Consider the following 10,591-nt stretch of genomic DNA (forward strand, 5'->3'; position numbering starts at 1 on the left):
TGCGGTTGTGATGCTGATGGATGGCTCAACAATGTAGGGATGGAACATGATCAGGACGAGACAGCCTTTTTGTAATACAGCAACAAAAATTGCATATTGCAAAGCATTGCATATATTACAAAAACATTCAGACAGTCTGAATTGACATTTGAATTGACATTGACATTTTGCCTTGAAATAAAGAAGCATTCGTGTTATTCATTAGCAATATATTCTCTAGAGAACGTTTTGTGTTATTCATAGCATAAAGGAGTAATGGCCATATCAAGTCTATATCCAAATTATTTATCAATACAAATAAATATTTATCAAAAAAATCTTTCAAACTTTTCAAAAAAGAATGCCATGAAAATAAAGCCCCCAAAAAGACTAACCATAAAATCTATTGTTTTTGACCTTTTGACCTTCAAATTTGACCTTGAATTATAAATATGATTTTGGCAACTACTGGACTCTGGAACCTCAGGCCCTATTAATAACTTCTAGCATGGTTGCCAACTTTTTAAAAAGGATGTCATGAAAATAGAGCCCCCCAAAAAGACGAACCATGAAATCTATTGTTTTCGACCTTTTGACCTTCAAATTTGACCTGAAATTATAAAAATGATGTTGGCAACCACTGGATTCTGGAACCTCAGACCCTACTTATAACTTCTAGCATGTTTGCCAACTTTTAAAAAGGATGTCATGAGAATAGAGCCCCCCCAAAAGACAAACCCTTAAAATCTATTGTTTCCAACTTTTTGACCTTCAAATTTGACCCTAAATTATAAATATGATTTTGGCAACCACTGGATTCTTGAACCTCAGACCCTACTAATAACTTCTAGCATGGTTGCCAACTTTTAACAAAAAATGCCATCAAAAGTTTTTTTTAGGGTCTTGGCCTGCCGACTATTTTGGGAATGATGCGTAACACCGTCGGGATTCCAGAGCCGTTGATGTGTTTCGCTTAGTGGTGTAATGGCATGGTATGGCCACATGGTGGCGAACTGAATAGTTTAGGTTCAAATGTATGACAACTTAGGAAGAACAATACAGGCAGAAGATTCCCCAACTGAAGTGCAATAGTCTACGTTCAATGTAGACAGTTATGGCCCGTCATTGGCCTAGTGTCTACGTTCAACGTAAACACTAGGCCAATCAGAGGGCCAAACGTAGACTACCAATCAAATGTATGATGTGCAAATGAGCAATCAACCGATTATTTAGTTTGAATGAAAATCACAAGCTGTTTGGGGAGGGCAAGGCCTCGGCCAAGTGGTTGACCAGCATCGGCAACTGACGGCGTGTCACCCTCGGGGCCCAGGAGACATTCCGCCTGGTCCACCTCCTCATTGAGGACCTGAAGGGTCCAGCAGGGCTCGATGAGAGCGGCGTCAGCCTCTTCAAGTCCCCTGGTAAGAAAAAAACACATCTCTCTCTCTCTCTCTCTCTCTCTCTCTCTCTCTCTCTCTCTCTCTCTCTCACACACACAAGTACATACGTAATGACTACAGCTCAACATGCATGTTTGTGTGTTTACAGCTGCCATCGATGAGATGTGGGCGGCCCAGCAGATCCACATGATTCCAGGTAATCTAAGGGGGGGGGGGGGGGGGACACTTGTTAAACAGCAAACACATTTATTTTATCAGTTACATCACAATGTATCATTCATTCTGATAATATACCTGTTTGTTGTGATGTTCAGGTCCCCACTGTGCAGCGAGGCCTTATCAGGTCTATTTGATCAGCGGTATCGCCCGGTGAAACTCCGATCGCAGCTCCAACGCTGTCTTTGGGGAAGGAGGCCGGCACCACCATGTCTACTCGGCGCCACTGATCCATCGCCTGAATTCCCGCTGGCAGCAGCTCTTTGGAAAAACTTCTTTAGCGAAACTTCAGGGCCCCGGCTGACATGCCGTCTGAGGAGCTGCTCGGGCTTGAGTACCTCTTTGCTCAGAGCACGGGGAAGGCCTTCTCTCTGGAGGGCATCATCCACGACGATCCTGGGCCCGAGGAGGAGGTCGTTCAGCCTGGGGAGGCTGACCCAGACGCTGACAAGGCGTACGAGAGCGAGGAGAATGACCATCCTGATGTGGAGCACCACATCACATTGACCAGCAGTGAAACTGCTTCGGTCAATCCTCCTGCCTTTTTGAGTACAACACCTACTGATAGAAACAGAATACAGTAAATAAATGTGACACCACGGAAAAAAAACACAAGACATTGCATATGCATTGAAACTTACCTGCTTTTCTCTCTCTCTCTCTCTCTATCTGTGTGTCTGTGTGTGTGTGTGTCTTACAGGAGGACGTCTGCAGTGACCAACAATTTTACAAGTGCACTTTAACAGGGGCTGTTCTCTGTGCTGTGGTTTTTACTGTGCTGTGATTTTACAAGTGCACTTTAACAGGGGCTGTTCTCTGTTGTGCTCTGGTCTGGTCTTAAATGCCCTTAAACATTACACTTTTGTAAACTGTGATGTATTGTTCCACAATGCCATGCATTTCAACAGGTGTTGTTTTCTGTGTTCTGGTCTTACATGTGGCCTTTAACTTTGCACTTCTGTAATGTTAACTGCCCATTATATTATGTATATTGCTCCACAACGCCATGTCCTTCCTCTGTGCCCTGTGTGAGTGCCCTTTAACGCGGCACCTTTTGTGTTTCTCTGCACTGACTGCACACTGTTGTCCTACTTCATGCACCTTGTCAACAGCTGTTTACTGTGTTCTGCATTGCTCTTTGATGCTTGCAAGTTTGCTGTGGTTGGTACCGAATAAAACTGGTCAGTGCTACAGTCACAGGCCTTGCTAGTTTTTGTTCACAGTTGATTCGCTGTTTCTCCTTGATTTTCCAAGTTAACGTTAAGGCTGCTAAGTCTATCATTGTCCTATACTTGTTGCAGAGCTGTGTAACATTTATTTGCCTTTTTCTTGATAAGTTCACACTTGAAAAATCGACTCTAATCGGAGCTGCCAAATGTCACGCTTTTGAGTGTGACAAGTCACAACATTTTTCAGCCCTGGTAAAACATTCTGGATTTACCTTTGAGGTCCAGAATCCCAATCAATATACACAGCGGCAATGTAGTAGTGCCTTTGAATGTACAGGTTACGAGAAATAATTATAAAAAATCTTGAGTTATTTGATTCACTTTTGCAACAACATGCTAGCTGGACACTTTGGAATACAGCGACTATGCTAAGCTAAAGCCAAGCCTAGCCTAGCGTTTCTAGATTAGGACAGTGGCTGGGTCGGCTACAAACCGCTTTGGCTCACTCATCCAACTCTAGGAACTGCGGGGAGTGACCCAATTTCACCTGGGGGTGGCGTGTTCCTTTAAGTATTCTCTAGTGAGGCCACCTTCGTTGACTGCCCCTTCACCGTTATCGTCTTTGTCCACAAACACAACATCCAATTTTGCGTGAGGATTAAAGAACTTCCTCTTGAAGGCCCGCAGGCTACAGAGTAACACGCTGTCCCTGCAAACATTGATCTGATTGCTGCTTAGGACTGACAGTGAAATCAACTGTTGCGACCATTTTTCGCAATATGGACTGTAGATCAGACCTGCAACTAAACGTTCATGCATATTATCGATATGCCAAATAAAGGATTTTGAAAATTAATACTGTAGATACACTAAACAAATTGTAAGAAAACATACTCATCCACAGATCCCCCAAGTGCGGCCTCATCCTCATCATGAATAATGATTGGTTGGTCTGGCTGGAGATCGAGAGAGTTCAGACACACTTGGCTGGGTGGAGGTGTTGAGTTAAGCCTTCTTAGCATTTAAAATTTGCGATTTTGATGTATATTAGCAATAGATACTAGTTCTAACTGCGCATAGCGTACCCGTTCAAAAAACATTTGACTCTAATCGTCCATCTTAAAAGTGTACTCCGAACTTCTGCTAGCACATTAGCAATTCTGATTTCTAAATAACACTTACCCGACACTCGATGTTGTCGACGAAAAAGTCGCCTAGTAGATAGCAGCATAGAGTCGTTCACCGCCAGCTCCTGCCTGGCATGGGCTGCAGCATGAAATGTAACGTTTAAATGTTAAAAGGGCTTGCCATAGAACTGCATACTCTGCTCCCGCCTAAAGTGTGCAGATATCTACGTCCTTTCACCCAGCGATAACTCTAATTCAAGATATCTATCTTTCTGCCTACATTTTGACCAGGCAGAACGAAAGTTATAGATATCTCAATTTTCGGATTATCTCTAGGCCTAATCAAAATTAATTTCAAGATATTTCTAACTTGATAATAGGTATCTACAATTGAATTAGGTACATCCTAACTGCAGTTTGAGATATCTACAACTCATTTTGACTAGTCATAATTCCGATTACACATATCTGAAAAGAAATACGTAGATATCTTGAATTTAGATCAGGGGTAGGCAACCTATGGCACGGGTGCCACTGCTGGCACGCCGAGGCATGATCACTGGCACGCGCCACCAGTAGCAGCAAAAAAAAAAAAAAATCTCAGACTGACAAAGTGACAAACTACGAACCCCAGATAAAAAAGCTCAGCCAAGAAAAGCAAGGACAGGGATCACACTGACTGGTAGGCAAGATATTTTAGCCTCAGCCCACACGGTTTAGTTAAATAGGCCTGCTGTTGCCTATAAAATGTTGTGGCCGTTTCGTTTGTTATGCATGGCTATAATAATAATAATAACATTTTTATTAGCACATTATCAATGTGAAGTAAAATTCCAAATTTGTAGAAGTATATTCCCGTTGTTTGTGTGTGTTTTTTAACCATTATTGTTGATAGTGGCACACTCATTGACTAGAAATTTTGAAGTTGGCACTGGGGGTCTCAAAGGTTGCCGACCCCTGATTTAGATGAATTAAAGATATCTTGAAATGGAGTTATGACTTGTCAGAATCAAATTGTATAGCCTATATCTCAATCTGGAAATACAGATAATCCGTAATTCACATAGTGGACATCTGCAACTGAATTGTAGATATCTGTAATGATAAACCCCATACAAATGAATAGCAAAAGTGTCGTTATATGTTCTAGGAATAATGTCTTTGTGGATATCTGTAATGACAATTATGGATAAGAAGAATGTAGTTGCGGATATCTGAATTGCCCTTTCTGACTAGGCAAAATTTAATTACAGATATCTGCAAGAGATATCCAGTCTAATTGTTAAAGAGAAACTATGCAGGATTGGCGATTTTATCTCCGGTTTCGGTTTCGTTTTCGCTTGTTTTATGCTTGCATATTTCTCTGCAGAGCTTCCCTGACAGCTTTAGCGTGTATATTTATACATATAGGCTATATATAAATATATAAATTGCAAGCGTGGTTCTTCTTGTTCCTTACGTGTCTCAGCCTTCCAGATGTAAACAAGGAGCAATCGCCTCCTGAACAAACTGCAAGGTTGCAATAGCGGATAGGTACACTAGGGGCGGGAAGAAATATTACTATTTTCGATAAAACTGGTCAGTCAAGCAAAACAACGATTTCTAAGCGATTTTATGACTATGAAAAAGTTGCATAGGGTCTCTTTAAATGTTAAAAGGGCTTGCCATACTATTTACCGTTCACTTCTTCATGAGCACAAACGTATCCCTACGTATCCCTAACTACAGAAATCTTACCTACTACCCGTCACGGGTTAGTCTCATTCTAGATATTTGACCAGGTCTCCAATTCCCGTATATTTTTCCTCCAGTAGCTGGCTCTAGTGGCTCTGGTGTTAGCGGACATCACTCGCATGTGATCTCCACTATTTCAATCCCAGGACCATGGCCAGCTACCAAGCCAAACTTTCCATTCTCTGCACATTTAAGCAATCCAAAGGGCAAATTAGTGAAATGATGTTTTCTAAACAAAGTTCGGGAGGAGCCCACAGGGTTGTTTGACAGACATCTCTCGCTGCACTTCCAGTCGTAGGGTATAAACCCCTCTTTCTGCCCTTTATGTCATGCTGGAGTTGCAAAGCCTCCTACCTCCTCCCCTGCGCCTCCATTTCACTATTAGCTCTAAGCTCTAAATTACCCCCCTCACCCATACGAGGTGTTTCCAGACATCACTTGCATCACTTGGCATCCCAGGACCATGGACAGCTACCAAGCCAAATTTGCCATTCTCTGCACGCTTCAAGCGATGCAATGGGTGAACTAGTGAATTCATTTTGGGAGCTTCTCTGGTGTGCATACATTCTCTTTTGTTTTAGCAACACAACACCACAACCATCCTGCACAGTGTGTCTCATACCTCTCCACTGCTGAAGCGCAATCACAACAACAACATATAACAACGATAACAACAACAACACATTTCATATAGCGCAGCGTCTGGGTACTTAAAGCACTTTACACTGAAAGAGGGAAACCTCATCTCAACCACCACCAGTACGTAGCACCTACTTGTTAAAGTCTCCTATGTAATGACCCCCAGAGGTCCTGGTCTCACACACTACGTCTGCCTCTCCGTCACAGTAAAATCATATGAAGGCTTGAACTCAGGTGCGTTGTTTCCTTCTCAGGTGAGCATGGCCATGAAGTTCAATGGCACGTATGGTAGGCTATGCGGGTGCACATTCCCAGCAACCTGGGCGATATGGAAGCCTACACCTCCCCCAAGTTCAGCATCGCCCTGCCGAAGGGCAGCTGCAAGTGCCGACAGGACAGCAACCAGTAGTTTGTATTCTACTTGGGCAACAAGAATGTATGTTTGTGTTCTACCTGGATAACAATAATTTAAGCACCACCAGACCCTACATTTTATCGCTTAGAATTAATGTAATTATGTAAAAAGTGTTTCTCACATCCTCAATTCATTTCAGTGGATTTTTGTGTGAGGACTTCAGTAAAGTAAACTTTCAGAATGGCAAGTTCAACAGCATCTTGCTGGAGAGGTGAGAGTGAGACACATGCTCCACAGCCTTCACCAACGTTACCCACTAAGCACACTTTAAAATGTCCTATTGTTCTTGTTCGTTGTTTTTCAATTTTTTCCTTGGTGTGTGTGTGTGTGTCTTTAGAATATTGCAGTATGGACACGTCCATGACATTTGTTTGCAAGGAGAGGAGAGTGGTGAAGCACAGTGTTGAGGCCAAAGGAGACAGTGGCCTGCTCAACCTGAGGACCGAAGACACCGTCTTTTACGTAGGAGGTTACCCTGAGACCTTCAAGGTATTGTGTGTGTGTGTGTGTGTTATATCTGTATGTGTGAGTGTGTGTGTTTTGGTACAGATATCTGAACACTTCTTGTAGTGTGTGTGCTGCACTATTAGAACGGTTGAGGTTGACAGCTTGCTATGTGTGTGTAGTACGTCTTGTTCAGCCCCCTACCCAGTTGGCGCTGCCCGACTTTAAAGGAACACTGTAGTGGATGTCCAGCGGCTTCTTGCTGTCGGTGGCCAGGATCTGGACGGTGAGAGGTATGTATCAACTCGTTTTAGTTAAGGGAATAACATAGTTTAAAGAGACGCAAGAGATGCAACTTTCTGCAGGAGACGATCGCTCTTTGTTTGCATCTGGAAGTCTGAGACGAAGACCCACGTTTGCAATTTATATATTTAAATATAGCCTATACATGTATAAATATACACGCTAAAGCTGTCGGGGAAGCTGTGCAGAGAAAATGCAAGCATAAAACGAGCGAAAACTAACAACAAAACCGAAACCAGAGATGAAATCGCCAATCCTGCGTAGTTCCTCTTTAATATGAAAAAACGGTGAAGTGTTCCTTTAAGAACTTCTACATCAGACCAACTCATGCAGCTTACCACATGCTTCAACAATTTAGAGCAATCTGTAACTGTTCAGGAATTTCTCAGCATTTCCAAAAGAACAACAACACTCTCAATTGTTTCTGTTCTGATGACATGCTAGAGAAACTCAATCTGTCATCTTCTGTATCTCTCCTCTGATATGCGTAAAGCAGAGCATAGCAGGCTGATAACATTCTTGTGTTTCCATGCAGGTGTCAGTTAGTTTTTTTTCAAGTAACACATGTAAACAGCTGTGATGCCCAATTCACTGACCGGTCTTGTTTGTGTTTTCCACGTTTAGTTGTGAAGAAGAGTAATGTGATTCAGCTTCATGTGGACACAGCCAGTCAGCATGGTGTAGACCCCAAACAGAAGTGTACAAATGGGGGCCAAAATGACGTCTACCTGGGCAGTGCTCCTGGTATGGACCAGGGGCCTCATTTATAAAACTTTCTTACGCACAGATTTGATCTAAGACCGTGCGTAGGGCCTACGCTCAAATCCATGCCAACGCTCAGATTTATAAAGACCGTCTTTGACGTGGAAAAGTGCTTATCTCCACGTCAGGTTCCAACCTGACGTACGACCATTTCCTTGTGGTAGTGCCAGGGTACTGCAAGTAATCTGAGGTCCAAATGCGATGAATTCTCAAAATTCCAAGAAGACCAACGATCTCATGTAGATCTCTACCATATGCATGATCAATATCAGCAGAAGTTGTAAGTAGTAAGTATAGAAGTTAAAGTTTTGACTAATTCTTAAAGGTTGGAAAAGGAAAGTGAAAAAATCCTATAATATTGTAATGGAGGCTAAAAGTGGAGGCTAAAAGTAAGTAAACGCAGTTTATTCACCCCAGGCATTTCAAAAATAGAGTTTATCAACCTCTCCAAAGACGTATTCACCTATTTCAACTTTTAACATTGAAAAAGCACACTGTATTATCTGCATTCACAATATGAACACTCATCAACACGAACCATTTAATCCACCAATCTTGAATTTCCCCTTGGGGATCAATAAAGTATCTATCTATCTATCTATCTACCTATCTAGCCTATCTATCTATCTATCTATTTTATAAACACTTGATAATATCCTCTACCATAATCAAACATATTCTGAATGCGTTATGAAACGGCGCATTACCGTGATCACAGAATTCATGGGTTACCCACTTCTTATTTTACTACTACACCCGTGCCATGCCTAGGCTATATCTTATCTATTTCATAGCATTCAAAAAAGCAGGCAGGCCATAGAGTCATCTATATATTTAATGTTCCCATCGATATTGACCATAAAGTGTCCATTTACGCTTGTTTAGAAGAGGGAAATATGACTTGCGTTCATGATATTCCAAGCTCCACAACAGAAAGATAATATTATAATGTAGGCTATATATGGACAGGTATTTTTCAGCATCTTTACATCGCAAATAGACATAATCTATAGATAGATAGATAGATAGATAGATAGATAGATAGATAGATATTTTATTGATCCCCAAGGGGAAATTCAAGAATTTGGTGTTAACATTCCATTCTCACGGTAATTGCATTGTTGCCTTTATCAAACGCACGCACAGGCGCATTACCGTGATCACAGAATTCATGGGTTACCCACTTTATATAAAAATATATAAAGGTACATAGACATAATCTATCCTCTGAAAAGCAGAGTTTTGCATCTTCATAATTGCGGCCGAGTTGCAATGAGTTATAGCACGCGTCGGATTGCATAGCCTGTGTCTGATGGCAGTGCCCAAGACCAGATGGCAATACGTGGATAATAACAATTAGGATAATGCAGGCTAAAATATAAAAATATATAAAGGTAGGCCTAAAGGTCACTGGACATTCTTGAAAGTAAACAGTCGCTGACATCGATATTGCTTGAATCCCGACGCGCAGAATGAATGAAGAATGACCGGTGAACTACTTATACTATTCGCTATACTGTAAAAACATAGCCTATCCATAAACGTTCGGTCTACATGACATACAGTATCTCGCTTATAATGTAGTCCGCCGTAGGCTACATGGGCAGTATCTAACCCTGGGTCATATTGGAAACGGCATACTGTACCATAACGTATAGGCCTAAATTAGTATGATGTACTGTAGGTATTTCCGTCATAAGGTAGCCTACTATGTTCTATTACCAAAGTAAACCTACTACATTTGCCACACATTGCCTACTACATCACTGCAAGCAGAAGGAATAAAAGCAAGCAGAGGACAATGGACATGGATGCATATTTCTTTCCAGAAAATTATAATTAATTATTCGAACTAACAGCGCATAAACATAGGTTAACATCAGATGGCATAGGCTAGGCCTTTACAGTTTTCAATATATGTGTTTTAGGTACAACGAACTTAGCCATTGATTGCATTAAAGCCTATGCTAATGATATTGATGAGGGGGCGTGTACAAGGCGGAGACCTAAAATCACCTGGCTGCGCACAAATTCACGTTCATTTGCGATTTATAATGGCCACATCTGCAAGAGTGGCGTACGCACGTTTTTTTGTGCGTACGTTCGTTTCTCTGAATCACACGACGTACGATCATATCAGAAATGATCTAAGATCAAATGAACGATGGTTTCTACGCGATACTTTTATAAATGAGGCCCCTGAAGATGTTTTGTTTATTATGAACATGCCTGACATAAAGCAATACTATCTGATTTTACATCAAAATGATTTCAATGTCTTCTCAGAATTGTAAATGTAATCATAATCCCACTGCACCTAATGATACCACTTCTTGATCCACATTTTAGGAATCATCCACATTGTCGTCTTGTATAAATTCTCTTGAGAAGTTAAATCCCTTA

This window comes from Sardina pilchardus, chromosome 7 (assembly GCF_963854185.1).
Source record: "Sardina pilchardus chromosome 7, fSarPil1.1, whole genome shotgun sequence".
In the NCBI taxonomy this organism is placed as follows: domain Eukaryota; kingdom Metazoa; phylum Chordata; class Actinopteri; order Clupeiformes; family Clupeidae; genus Sardina; species Sardina pilchardus.